Here is a 15225-nt window from a genome sequence, read left to right as displayed (position 1 = left end):
AATGTTGAAATGCAGCCTTGAATATGCTTGTCCCCAAAGGAGACTGAGGTGCAGAGCAGCCGAGAATGACCTAACAGCCTCCTTCTTCACCTGCCTGCCACAGCGCCTAAAATTCCACCATCAGAGCATCACCTCCTTTGGGTCTTGAGGGCTTTATTTTTGCCTCTGAGGACTCTCAAGGAAATGGAGGTGCCACGGAGAAAGGAGTGTGTGTGTGTGTGTGTGTGTGTGTGTGTGTGTGTATGAGACAAATGTCATAATCCTTTAAGAGCTAGCTCTTGGGAGAGGGGAATGAATTGACAACTAAGGTCAGTTCCACTAAGATATTGAGGATAGCCCCAAGCTGGGCATGAAATATTCTCTTCAATTCTTAGGGGAAGGGGGCAGATCCTAGGCTGTGTAAGGGAACACGTAGTGTTCCCTAACTGATGTCACTGGTCCTGACCCTACCCTTTGTTCAACCATTTGCCCAATTGAGAGCAAGGGGCCATGGGATGGGCCAGGATAGGTGATAATAGGATAGCTTAGAAGAGGCAGGTGCTGATAAACTCAGAAATATAAAACAGAATAGAAGCTCCTTGAGGAGAGAAATTCCCATTTTTGGAAGGAGGGGAGGTACCTCCAGCATCTGCCACAATCCTTGGCATGGTATAGGTGCTTAATGAATTATTGTTGAGGGGGTATGCACTATTTTTGGTTTTGCAGACTTCAAAGTCTTATGGAAATATCCATGATTGTTGTTAGCTTTATACCCTAAACCCTGGCCACTATTCACCAGTCAAAAAATGAGAACTGACAGACTTTGTTTTTAGACAAAGACATTGACAGCCAGGGACTCATACTCCAACCCCACATCTACCTCATTATTGCTATCCTTACTGCTTCACCATGCCATCCACATTTCATATAAATGGTGATTTCTACTTTATGCCAATGTTCTGTGAATCACTGGATTCTAATATGAGGTAAATTTGGGGAAAGGGATTATTCATTTTACTGAAGTTCATTGTTCACTATGCAGAAATGTTCATTGGAACATTTCTTTCAATTTAATTAAAGTCAATAAAGATTTGTTGATTATACACCGTGTGCTTCAGACACTTTCCCTTATTCAGTCAAAACATAATTTGTAATACAAATATTTTATTTGTGTACATGTTTTCAGGAATACTCATACTGTATAAAGTTAATTTGGTGAGTAAAAATATTAATAACATATTTATCTAGCACTTTAAGGTTTACAAAGTAGTTTGTACCTCATAACTCCTTCACAAGGAGGGTATCATAAGTATTATTACCTGCATTGTATAGAAGAGGAGATCTAGTCTCAGAAATATGAAATGACTCAACTATGGTGAGAGTGCTAGTAAATATCAAAAGCTTTATCAAAAACTCAGGTCCCCTGGCTTTAAAGTTTTGTCTTCTATCTCCTATAATATACTGCCCCTCAAAAAGATATTACAATTCACACATGTTGATATGTGAATTATATAAATGAAATATTAGCAATGATTTGGCATTTGTCTGTCTTTTAATTTCATCAAAGCACTTTCAGAGCTTTTATTTCATTTTATTTTTCACATGACAACCTGAGCAAAAGCATGGAGAAAGGAGATGAAGTATTCTGCGTGAGGAATAACAAGGAGACCATTTTGCCTAAAGGAGGAGTAATGTATGATGGGCTTGGAAAAGTAACTATAGTCATCTTTTAAAGGTCTTTAAATGCCAAATGGAGGAACCCATACATGATCCTGAATGTTATAGGTAACTATTTGAGGAAGAGAGAGAAGGAGTGACAAGATTTGACCTGAAATTTAGGAATATTATTTTGGCAGCTGAGTAAAGAGAGACTGGGGCAGAGTGAGACTTGAGACAGGAAGACCAATAAGGAGGCTATTTTAATGATCTATGTGACAAGAGATGAGAGCCTGAATTAGCATGGTGACTGCATGAATGAAGAGAAAGAGATCCATGACAGAAATAGTATAATTGTTGTGTGAAGGTTCTGAAAAAGTTTCAGTCACTCCCCAAATATCTCCCTTATTAGCTTGTCCCATTACTTGAAATCCTACTATTAATGATCCATCTTACAAAGCACTAAAGGTCCCTATTAAAGAACCAATAATGAGGAGGTACAACCCATTAATCTGTTATCAGTCATTTGTACCTCAGTATAAACTAGTTTATTATAATGGTACTATTTGCTGAAATTAGACTCTAAGGAATTTGAGACTATAGTGCACATGTTGGGTGAATATCGAGGTCACAGAGTATTACTCAGGTGGACAAGCATGGATAGGATTTAGAATGGGGGCATTCTGGGTAGTCCAGAATTTCAGGAAGACTTTGGATAAGTGAGTAGTAGAGTCAAAGAGGAAGAAGGGTTATGGAAATGAGATGTGAGAGAACAAAGTGTTCACTGAATAACTGAGAAATACTTCTTCCTGTGGTATCCTCCCTCCCTCAGTTATGCACGGAAAAACCAATTCTTAAAGGGTAGTTAGAAAAAAGGACAAATGGGAGCCAGAGCCCTTAAGAGCTGTAAGCAACACTTAGTTTCTGCCAGTTGTTCTCAGGTGGGAAGATTAGGAGAAAGGCCCCCTCACAGAAATGGGGGAGGAGGTGCCTGTGAATCTCCCAGAATGGAGGGGAGAGGGAAGAATAGGGAATATATTCAGCAGCTCAGTCACGATTCCTTGTCAACCCCTATCCTCCATGACTCATTCATGATTGTTCTCACATCCTCGGTGACATACCTGATGGTTTCACCAAACACTTCATTTGGAACTATGGACTCCTGCACTGGGTATGTGATTGTGAAAGAGAAAAAGAGAGAAGCAGAGAGATGGAGACAGTGGCAAATAGAAATGAACATGGAGTGGTTAGAACAAATGGGAATAGACACAGAAAGAGATAGAAGGGAAGGACAGAATTAGGGGGTGGGAAACACAGAGGGTGAGGAAGAAACAGAAGCAGGGAAAAGACAGATCCAGAGAGCCGATTTGCTCCATTTCACTGAAATTTCCACTCATAAGGCAAAAGAAGGAATGAATGACAGTTGGAGTAAGATGGATTATGGTTATCCATTTGGAAGAACTGTGTACTCTTAGTGTGATGAGGCATTGTAAGGGCAGGATGAGATTTTGGTATAGATCAAGAAGAATCATGTAGTACAATGTGATGTTATTCCTATCAATCCTCCAGAAGTTTTCCCCCCTTTAAAGAAGAGCATAGACATTGGTCTGTCCTAGAAACACTAGTGCTTAGAAACAGAGGAATCAGTGATATAACTAACTGAGAGGCTTCCAGGACCATGATCCTCTTATAGAGAGACAGACAGACACACTGATTAAAATAGATTTTCCTCCATTTTCCCTCAGATGTCCTTTGAAAACAAACAACTCCCAAACTAGAAATCCGTTTCATCTTTAAAATCATGAATTGAAGAATGTGGAAGAGGGTGGGGTTCTTTCCTCAGCTGCCCAAGCCTTAATTGGGGTCTAATGCTATCATTGGATCATCTGGCGTTGAATATAATGCCTTCCTACAGCTGTACACTTTGCCAGGTGTATATTTCTTTGGGCTCTAGTTTACTCCCATCTAGGAGCTCCCAGCTGGGAATTCATCCCCAACCTATTGAACTGTAGTCACTTAGAAATATGAGGATCTCTGAAGTAGTCCCTAGGGAGAGATGAGGTTTTGAAGAGAACAGGAAAGAGGAACACAAACAGGAGCCAGAGACAGGGGGTTGGAGAATAGAAAGCTCCATAAATACAGGGTAGGATTGGCCCTGTAAACATAGGCAACTGCCTTTTTAGTATAATCTGACAAATGCAAGGAAGGCCCTGGCACCCTTAACTATCTCCCTATCTACCTACCATGGTGCATAAAGCTTAGCTCTCTGTGTTAAGGCATCGTTCCTTTTAGGATCCTTGGAAGGGTGTCCAGCCATCAGTTATTAGCACCTACAGGAGGAACTACATTATTACATTTGTTTGGTCTCCAAAACTAGCTGTAATTGTGACCCTGAGGAAATGGGAAATAGGAAAAAAAGTCATTTTCTAGGAGGAGCTTACCAAAAAGGAGTGATGGAGGGAGAAGCTTGAGAACAGAGGTTCTTATGGTATCTACGAACTTGTTTCAAAAATATTTTGAATAACTATGTTTCAATATAATTGGTTTCTTTTGCAATACCATGTATTTTATTGTATGCATTTAGAAACATTATGCAGAGAAAGGATCTGTAGTCATTGCTGTAGTCCCAAAAGGGTTCACACCACAAAAAAGATTAAAACCTCTTGACTTAGATCAACAAGGGCCAGTATGAAGGTCCTAGACATGTGCTGTCCTATAAGAATCAGAGCTGAAGGATGTTGAAAGAATTCCAGAATTGGAGGGACCTTAGAAATCATTAACAATCCCTTCATTTTCCATATGGGAAAAGTGGAGTTCCTTGGAACTAGGTGGAACAGTGGATAGAGCCTGGAGTCAGGAAGTTCTGAGTTCTAATTGAAACTCGGGCATTTACTAGCTGCATGACCCTGGCTAAGCCATTTAACCTCTGTCTCAATTTCCTCTTCTAAAAAAATGGGGATTATAGCATCTTTCTCGCAGAGTTTTTGTGGGGATCAAATGAGATAATATTTATAAAATACTTAGTATAGAGCCTGGCACATAATAAGTGCTATGTTCGCTATTATTATTAAAGTGATTTTTCCAATGATCTACAGGGGGTTGTTAAACCCCCTGGTATTAGAAGCTAGATTGGGATTAGAAGCTACCTCTTTCTTTTCCATTTATGATTATCTAGGGTTACTCACCTAGGTTGTCTTACTGATGGAACTCAGCCCTGTCTGATTTTCTTATTTCTGAATCGCATCTCCCCTTGGAGAGTAACAAGAGGTTACTCTCTTGTATCAAGTAATTTTGGCATTCTTTCCTCGTATTGAACCTGAGGGCTCATATCCCAGACTAGAAGGGACAATTCAACCCCAGTATTAGTAAACACCTCCTGTGTATCCATTTCTTATGCCAGGTGTCATAGGTGGAGTGGAGAAGGGCAGGAGAAGAAAATATACTTCCTATCTTAGGGGAGTCTATCTGGAGAGACAGGACTTATGGAAGAAACAACAGACCAATACCTGATAGGTGGTCATTCACAACATCTGGCCCAGACCCAGATCTACCATGCTATTTCTCAACTAAGCTCTAGCTTCCTGCATCCACTTTTGTCCTGGCACTTTAAGGTCCCACTTTGGTACTTTGGGCTTCTGACTGGTTAGCATCACTATCTTTATTCTAGATTCAGACTCACCATCTTACTCCATGGCTGTCTTCATGCCATGCTGTTGCTTCTTTTATCCCTCCTCTACCATTTCTAAATCTGACCCTGAAAACATGAATCAAATCAGGACTACCAAAAAAAAACAACAACAAAAATCCTACTCTTTCTTCTATGTGTGTTATCTTCCCCTTTTAAAATGTAAGCTTCTTTTTATTTTGGTTTATTTTTTTAGTAATTTAATTCAATAAACATTTATTAAGAGTTTATTATGTAAAAAACATTAGACATTGGGAATATAAATTTTTAAAAGTCCCTGCCTCTTAATAATAATAAGGGAAGTCACTGGAGAAAATAATAATGTGGATTAAGGTTTATAAACTATTTTACAAAGGACATAGTACACTCTTAATAAATATTTGCTTCTTCCCTTTTTGATGTTAATAACAATGAAAGAACAAGTATTTATATAGTACCTACTATGTACTAGCCACTATATGAAGTGCTTTTCATATGGTGTACAAAGTAGGTACTTGAAAACTTTTATTGATTGATTGACTACAACACTTCTCCCTATTAGAATCTAAATTTATTGAAGGCTAAGTATTGTTTAAATTTTCTTTTCTTTCTCCCCAGTCACTAACACACAGTAACTTGCACATACAGCTAGGTCCCAATTAGTACAAATAATAAATCCTGTAAAGTGGTAGCATTATTCAAATTTGTATGGCCTATTTCCATTGGGTTGTGACCAATGAGCACATTTTACTTAATTAAACTTTGAATAGTGTGAATTCAAATACATGGGACTACTTCAGGGGATTCTTTATTGGAACCTACCTGTAATTCTTAACAAATTCATGTTGAATTGAATTTCTATAGCATTTTAAGTGCTTATGGAACAGTTTCCTTATTAAAAAAAATACAGCTATGAAGTAGGCAGTCAAAATATTTTCCCATTGTACAGATAAGGAAACTGAAGTTTACAAAATATTGTTGACTTGCCCAGGATGATTCACTAAATGTCAGTATTAGGAATGGAATGTAGGCTATCTTAATTTCAAGTGAAGTCCCCTTTACATTAACTTGTGCTACTCCTTTATATTCTTTCTACCTCTAGGATCTAATGTTTGGATCATTCATTATTGTTGTCTTTTCTTCAGTCTCAAATTGTAAAGACATCTTGGTTTCAATCTAGCTTCTAATACCTTCTCCCCTAGCTCTATAATCATTATGTTTTCCTTTCCAAGGAATTATTTATAAGGAATTAACTCCAGATAATCAAGTTTGAATCTGGAAGCATGGTTCATGTGAGAGAAAGGATAATATAGGGGTAAGTCTTGACTCTAGAATCAGAGGCTCTGGACTTAAGAGCTATCTAATCCTTGCTATTTACCTTTGCACAAGATATTTCACCTATTTAATCTTTGATAGCCTCACCTGCAAAATAAGGGGGTTGGATTAAATGGCCTCTCAGGCCCCTTCCATTTTAAATCTAAGATCCCATAATTCTAGAAAAAAACCAGAAGGTCAAGCCTATTTTCTCCAAGGGGTATGGAAGCGAGATAATTCTCTCCTTTTTGCCATTTTTTGCTCAGGGAAAAGCAAAGAGGATGGGTGGAAAGAAGAAATAGGCCTAAAGGTATAGAATAGAAAAAGAATGTTCTTGACTGTCCCAAAACCCTAAGGAGGAAAAACAAAGATGGTTTTTAAACACCACAAAATTTTGATAATATTTGAGACCAAAAATCATTTCACCTTATCCCCCAAACTGGAAATTCCATGGGGCTCTTATAATGCTGACGATATTGATAAAGGAGCTGGAGAATGAATCACAAGTTGCTATCATAATAAAAAGTAACCAATCAATCCTTCACTAAGCATTTATTAAGCACCTACTGTGTGTCAATTAATATGCTAGATACTGGTGATACAAAAACAATAGTGAGAGAATCCCTATCCTCAAAATATTTACATTCTAACTCAGGAGACAATACACATGTATGTATGTAGGCATGAATGTGTATATATAAAGAGATGTGAACTAGACACAAACAAGTGATTTTTGAGAATAAGCTTTAGCATTTGGGAATAAAGAAAAGCTTAATATAGAAAATGACATTTGATATGAATCTTCAAGGAAAATAGGGATTGTAGAAGAGAGGTGAGATGACAATATATTCTGGGCATGGGTTTCACTCAGTACAAAGATAGGAAGATAGAAAACAGAGTGCTATATATGAGGAATAGTATGAAAACCAGATTGAATGTATCACAGAATACATGAAGGGGAGAAAAAATCTGGAAAAGTAGGCTGCAGTCAGATTATGAAGGAATCTTAATGCTAAAGAGAAGGGTTTCTCTTTCATCTTAGAAGTAACGGGGAGCTTCTCACTTTTATCAAGTATGGGAGTACTATGGTTCTACTTGTACTTAGAAAAATCCTTCTAGCAGCCATGTGAAGAATGGATTGGAGTAGAGTTGAAACTTGAGTCAAGGAGATTGATTAGAAGGCTATTGCAATAGTCCAGGTGAGAGGTGAAGAGGGCTTGAGTGAGTGTGGGTGGAGACAGTATGTGTCAGAGATACTCCAGGGGCTCTTGAAGAGCCAGTAGTCTGTACCCAGGAGTAAGAAGGCTGAAGTCCTCAGAGAAGAAAGCTCTAGGATAGTAAAAAGAAAAACCAAAAAACAAACCCACAGAGTTTGGATGTGGGGTCTGGAGGTGAATGCATGTACCTGGACTCCCTAGGGCTCAATAAATTCCCTGTACTCTGACCTGATGACTATAGCACTCTGAACCAAGACAATCAAAGGGCATCTAAAAACTTCCAGTGTTCTGAGCAGAGACATGCCAAAAATAAAGAATTCACAAAATATAGAGTATATAAGAGAAGTTATTAGAAATTATTTTGTTCAAGTATATGCCAACAAAATTGATCAATAAAATGGATGAATGTTTATCAAAATATAAAATATCCAGATTAGCAGAACAAAAAAATAGAGAATTTAAAGAACCCAATCTTAGGGGGAAAAAAAAAGATTGAACAAACCCTAAGTGAGCTTCAAAAAAACACCACCACTAGTTAGATTTACAAAGGAATTCCACCAAGCATTCAAAAACAATTCTAATACTACAAAATAGGATAAGAAGAAAGTATGCTATCAAATTCCTTCTATAATATAATATGATTTTGATACATGAGTCAAGAAGAGAGGAAGAAGGTGAAGAAAATTATACATTCCTAATGGATTTGATGTAAATATAATAAGAAGTAAGCAAAACATGCTAAAAATCATAAGTATAAACCATGTTAATAAAAAAGAAAATCTACCTAAGTCACATAATTATGTCCAAATAAGTAGAAAAGGCTTTTCACAAAATACAATACTTTTTTTCCTTAAAAACACTGTAATAAGAATAAATTCATCTTTCCTTAATGAAGCTAATAGTATCTATCAAAAGCAAAGAGCCAGAAATATACATAATGGAGAAACCTTTCCAATTAAATCCTGGGTAAATCAAGGATGTCCCCTTAAAAATAATGGTGAAAGCCATCTAGGGCTTTCTAGTTATAGTAAAAATACATGAAAAAGAAATTGGTAGAATACACAAAAGCAAAGAAGAAACAAAATGATAACTTTTTATAGAAGGATGGGCATCTAGAAAGCCCTAAAGATGCAAATTAATAACTTCAGCAAAGTAGCAGGATATAAACACCCATGTTTGTTGTCAAGTATTCTGTACATTATAAACAAAATATAGTGATAGAGAAATTCCATTTAAAATGATTATAGAATGTATAAAAAACTTTGGCAGTATATCTACCAAAACACATAGGAAGTACATAAATAGAACTTCAAAATATTCTGTACAAAAACAAAAACTAACAAAAGTAAATAATTTGGAGAGATTAATAATTTTTTTGGTTGTGTCAACATAACAAAAATAACGATATTATCAAAAATAATTTATTCAAGGCCATAGCAATAAAACTACAAAAATATTGTTTTATATAGCTAAAAACGATAATAGCAGAATTTATTAGAAGGAACAAAAGGTCAAGAATCTCACAGAAAGAATCAACAAAAAAGTAGAAAGACAGGGAGCTTAGCAATACTAGATAAACTGAAAACAGTAATTGTCAAAACTATTCGATACTGGTTTAAAAATAGAGATGCTTCTCAGGCAAGCACATTAGGTGCAAAATATATAGAAACAAACATAATTTCATAATGTTTAGTAAATCCAGTGATTACTAGGATAGGAACTCAATTTTCAGTGACCATTGTTGGGAGAACTAGAAAGCAGTCTGGTAAAAATTAGGTTTAGATCAACATCTGATCCCATATACCATAACAAATTCCAAATGCTTAAATGATATAAATATAATGTGTCCACATGAGCAAGAAAGGGGATCTTTCATAAGAGTACATGGGGATTAAGTGTCTACTATGTACCAGGCATTTTGCTAAATGCCTTATTAATATCATCTCATATGATGATAAAATTCTAAATAAAGAAAATGAGTTATTAGTCAAAAAAGATACAGAGAGGAGCACAGGAGAAAAAAATGGACAAATTTTGATTATGTAATATAAAAATTGCACAAACATAATCGGTACAATTAAAATTAGAAAAACAGTTAATGGGGGAAAAAAATCCTTGTGGCCAGTTTCTCTGATATGTGTTTGATATTAAGAATTTATAAGGAACTTGTGCAAATATATAATAAAACAAATCATTACCAAATTCATAAATTGTAAAAGGATATGAATAGGCAGTTTCCAAGGAAACAAATCCAAGCTATCTATTGCCATATAAAAATATACTTCAAGTCACTAATTATAATAGAAATCTACACTAAAGCATCTTTGATTTTCTACCTCACAATCATAAAAATGGTAAAGATGGTTAAAAAAGGGGGAAATGGCAACTGTTAGAGGCACCATAGGAAGACAAGCATACTAATTCACTGTTGGTGAAGTTGTGAATTGGTGAAGCCATTCTAGAAAGCAAATTGGAACTATACCTAAACTGCATATATTTTAATCCAGCTGTAGCATAACTAGGTGTACATCCAAAGAAGACTGAAGAAAGAAAAGACTTTTGAATAAAATTATTAATGGAAGCAGTTGGTTGTTGTTATAGCAAGAAACTGAAAACCAAGAGGACTCATTAATGGGGATATTTTGTTGTTATTGTTCAGTCATATCTGACTTTTTGTGACCCCATGGATTGTAGTCAAGGTTTAGTTGAAGAAATAACAATACATATACACATACACACATGTATACATATATACATACATACATATATATATATATATATATATATATATACAATACATATATGCTCATACGCATAAATAAAATGGACTATTATTTCCCTATAAAATTAGTGAAAAGGATAGATTAAGAGAAACCTGGGGAAACTTCTATGAACAGAACCAGGAAAACTATTAACATGATAACAATAATCTGTAAAGAAAAACAAATTTTATAAGTCTAATGATTTTTATCAGTACTGACCAACTATAATGCCCCCATACTTTTTGACAGGGAATTGATGGACTAGAGACACAATAGGAGACATATGCTTTTGGACATAGCTAGTAAATAGATTTGTTTTGCTTGATTATATATATTTGTTATAAAGGGATAGGTTTCTTTTTTCATGGGGGGATTGGAGTAAAGAAAGGGTTACTCATATTGGTACCAATGAAAGAAGAAAAGAGAGACTCATAGAAACATTTTTTTTTTAAAATGCATAGCTTAGATAAGAAGGAAATTCAGAGGAAGATGGATGGGAAGGACAGCTATGAAACTAATGTGTTGAATTTATTATATACTTTTATAAAATTTGCAAGTGATAGTGATTCATAGCTTTGTATACAATCTTTTTCCTGTTCTTTATATATGAAAATATTCGTGTTTGTCAGAATAAAAATATTTTAGAAAGAAAGACAATGAATTCTGTTTTGGACGTGTTTAGTTTGAGATGTTTATGGAACAAACTATTTAAAATGTCCACTAGGCAGTTGGAGATGTGGGACTAGAACTCAGGAGACTGACTAGGGTCAGAGTGAGTTATATAGCTGGGAAGCTCATTCCCTCAGAAGGTGAATGTACTTCAATTCAATTCAGTTCAAAAAGACTGAATTAAGCCTGGTGCTGGGTACTTTAGGGGATTCCAAAGAAGGATATAATATAGTCTCTTCCTTTTTTGGAGTTTCTATTCTAGCTGGGAAACATGCTTCACATGTAGAAACATAAAATCACAGAATGTTAGTTAGAAGATGCGACCTTTAGAGACCATTCAGTCAAAATCCTCCTTTTTACACATGAAGAGACTGAGACCCAAACAGATTTGCTTAGGTTGTACAGCTTGTTAGTTACTGAGATGGGAATTCCAAACCCTCACAACAATCATCCTTCCACTGTATCACAGAAGTAAAGGGTTAAGCAACTATTTAAACCATGTACATTAAGCATCAAGCTGTGTGTCAGAGCATGAGTAATCTCAGGGCTGGAGTAGCTGGGAGGATTTCTTGGGGGAGAAACTGCAGCTGCTCTTGACAAAATTTGGAAAGGCAGAGAGTTACGTGTGAAGCTAATTCAGACAATGCCAGCATCGTAGTGACCTGTTATTGGGGAAGTTTCTTTAGGAATATCAGTTTTCGGTGATTCTTGTTTCAGGGGGATGTCTCATGGCCCATCTGCTTAGGTGACCTCGGAAAAGTCAATAACCCTATGGCTACCTCGGTGGGCACAAACACTGCCTCCACATCTAATTCAGGAGAGCTATAACTTGCTCTCTTCACCAGAATGAAGATCTTTGACAAGACTTGAGTGATGGAAAACAGCAGACCAGCATTTCATGTTCAATTGCCACACTTTTTTATGATCCAAATTTCCTTCAAAAATGTCCCAGCCACTTGCCCTACAACCTGCTGTCACATGCCAGAGAATGTTATGGTGGATAGAAGAGGCACCAAGAAAAATAATGTTTATAGAAGTATATAGGAGTTACAAAGAAGGAAATCAGAGGAATGGGATGGGATTAAGAATTAGGATTAAATACTGAGGGGAAGGAAGAAATCAAAGGATTATAGATTTAGAGCTGGGAAGGGTCTAAAAGGCTAGATAGTCCAAATCTCCCATTTTTTGGATTAGCACACTGAGACCTTTTGCACTCTGTAGGGCAAAAATCTGAGATTTGAAACAAGTTCCTTAGACCCAAGATTTGATATACTTTCTGACGTATCATGAGGGAAGATGCAGAAATAGTAACTGTTAGAGGCAATTAGTAGTACAATGAATAAAGTGAATTTCTAGAAGAAAACTTGTTAACTCCAAAGCTAGATTTGAACTCATCTTTCTGAATTCATTTTATTCACTGTGACCTTAGGTAAGTTACTTTAACCTCTGTATGTGCCTCATTTTCCTTATTTGTAAAAATACCCTGCAGGTATTGTTATGAGGACAAGATGGTATTATGTTTATAAAGCATTTTGCAAACCTTAAAAAGGACCATATAAATATTAACTATTATTATTCTTGCAAAAAGGAGAGCTCTTTCTTTATTTACTATGACATTACAGTTTCCCAGTACTCCTCCTACTGCCTGACTGTACCTTCTAGTTATCTTCCATTGTTTTTTCTTTCTTCTTCCTGTTAACTGTGGGAATCTCTCCAAAGATTCTGTCAAATCTTTTCTAATTTCTACACTTAGCTTCACTCTCATGGCTTCAACTATCACTTCTATAGTGAAGACACATATATTTGGCCATCCCTTTTCTCTTGCCTGATTTTCAGTTCCATGTCTTCAACTGCTAAACATTTCCCCTTACATATCATATTATTACCTCTCCACATATGTGAATATTAAATATCTTCCCTTCCATAAGCTTTGCACAATTTAACACTTAGAAGTCACTTATCCAACTACCTCATGTAACACATGAAGAAACAGACTCAGAGAAGATAATGTAAAGAAAGCCCTTATTAAGAATGCTTAAGTTTGTATAGTATTTTCCGGTTTTTAAATTGGAGAAAGTGACAGGAGCACATGATTTGGTGTTAATAAAAGATGTAGATTTGAATCCAATCCCTAACACTCCTTAATTATGTGACTCCAAGTCATTTTAAGTTTTCTGAGTCTCAATTTCCTTTTCCTCTGAAAAATGAGGATAGTGATCAGAGGCGTTGTAGAGTGGATCAAATGTTGCAAAGTACTTTGCAAAGAAATGACATACAAATCAGCTATTACTCTAGATAACTCCAGAGCTGGAAGGGATTTTAGAGATCAGAACCCGACTGTGGTCCAGGATAGGGATTACAAAGATTAGTGTTGTTTATTTAGCAGATGAAGTACTCAGCTAGGATGGAAGTGGGATGCTGCTACTGATTTTTGAGAAAGTATGAGAATACAATCATAGGAGTATGTGAGTGTGTGTGGTGTGTTGTGTGTGCATAAAGAGAGAAGGGGAAAACAATGCAGCAAAATTAATTTCATGGAGATTTTAGTAATTGACAAAATCTCTGTGTTTTAAGAATAAAAGCTCTTGTCATGAAGTGAGGGAAGTGCAATTTTTTGAGAAATGCAGAGTGAGAAAGCCTATGGCATAATCAGCTCAGAAGAAGGGACTCATATCCTCAAGTCTCTCTACCCCTCCTCCTTAACACACATACTCACCTCCCCAATGGCCCACCTACTGTTAATTGAATTACAGAATTAACCAAAGGAAGGCAGTTCTATAGAGGGAAGATCTGGGTTTTTAATAAAACATCAGGTTTTTCAAATTGAAAAGAGCCTCAGGAGGGGTGGTTAGACTCAGTTGGCCTTGGAGAAAGAAGTTTGGGGAGGGAATAAACTGGCAACAAGGGAGTGGGTTAGCAATGGGAAAGGGGGAAGTAAGTGGATAGGCCTTATGTAGTGGTGAAACAGAAAGGTCTCTACGAGTCATAGAATCTTAAGAGTTGGAAGAACTAAAAACTTGTCTACATTATACTTGTTACCTTATCATCCCATTTGAATTTAAATAATTTCAGTAACTGGAAATTTATTATTCCACAAAATAGCATTATATCACTAATAATTTCACTAATGTTTTTCTCACAATGATCTAAAATCATCCTTCTGGTAATCTCTATCCAGCTGTTCTAGTTCTGCTTTAGGGAGACAAGAAGTAGAAACCTTTAGTGTGATGTTATGGCTATGAGGAAGAACTCCTTGAAATGATAATCTCCATTAGACATATTTCATGTCATTTCACTTTTAGAACTTGATTCCTTTGGCTTTAGTATTTAATTCCTTTGGTGGGATTGCCAATTAGCTGAATACAAGGAAATTATAGGAATAGAACTACAAGTTAGGGAGCAGTGAGGAAAAGGTCCCAAAAGACTAGCGAATGGAGATGACATCACTGTGACCAACTTAGACCTTCCATGTTCCTCCTATTCCTTGGCTTTTCTGAAATATATTATATTGTCAACTACTCATTCTCTGCCTTCTGTGAAGCATCAACACATTTTAGTTCTTTTTTAAAACCATTTCTTCTCTATTTCCTTTTCTAGTTCTTGCTTCTTTTTCAATTCCGTAAATATGGTTGTTCTCCATGATTTTGTCCTAGACCCTTTTTCCTCTAGCCCATCCATTCTTTTCAACTACCTTTTTTGGTCAATAATTCTCATTATAATCCTAATGTCTTGCCTTTACTCTGCCTATAGTTATAAATGCTTAACTTGCTACTTGAATAGCAAACTATAATAAATTTAAAATGTTCATACACAAAATGGTGGCCTCTTCTTCTCAACATCCCTATTTCTGCCAGGAAAGTTCCCATTCTTCCTAGCTGGAAATCTTGCCCCTCCCTCTCCATTCTTAGGACCTTCTTCTAGTCTTTTCAAGCCTATATTATTGCAGTAATTTCCTGGGTCATTT

At 36.2% G+C, this 15225-nt stretch overlaps 1 protein-coding gene across 27 annotated transcripts in view; it reads right to left on the bottom strand.

The window, feature by feature from the left end:
- The window catches only part of CELF4 (CUGBP Elav-like family member 4), a 558697-nt gene that overhangs the window by 420427 nt on the left and 123045 nt on the right, over positions 1-15225 (bottom strand). The gene's annotated exons all lie outside the window — the stretch shown is intronic.

Source organism: Sarcophilus harrisii, chromosome 1, assembly GCF_902635505.1.
Source record: "Sarcophilus harrisii chromosome 1, mSarHar1.11, whole genome shotgun sequence".
NCBI lineage: Eukaryota > Metazoa > Chordata > Mammalia > Dasyuromorphia > Dasyuridae > Sarcophilus > Sarcophilus harrisii.
The sequence above is the reverse complement of the archived record's forward strand: the minus strand, read 5'-3'. Positions and strand labels throughout refer to the sequence as shown.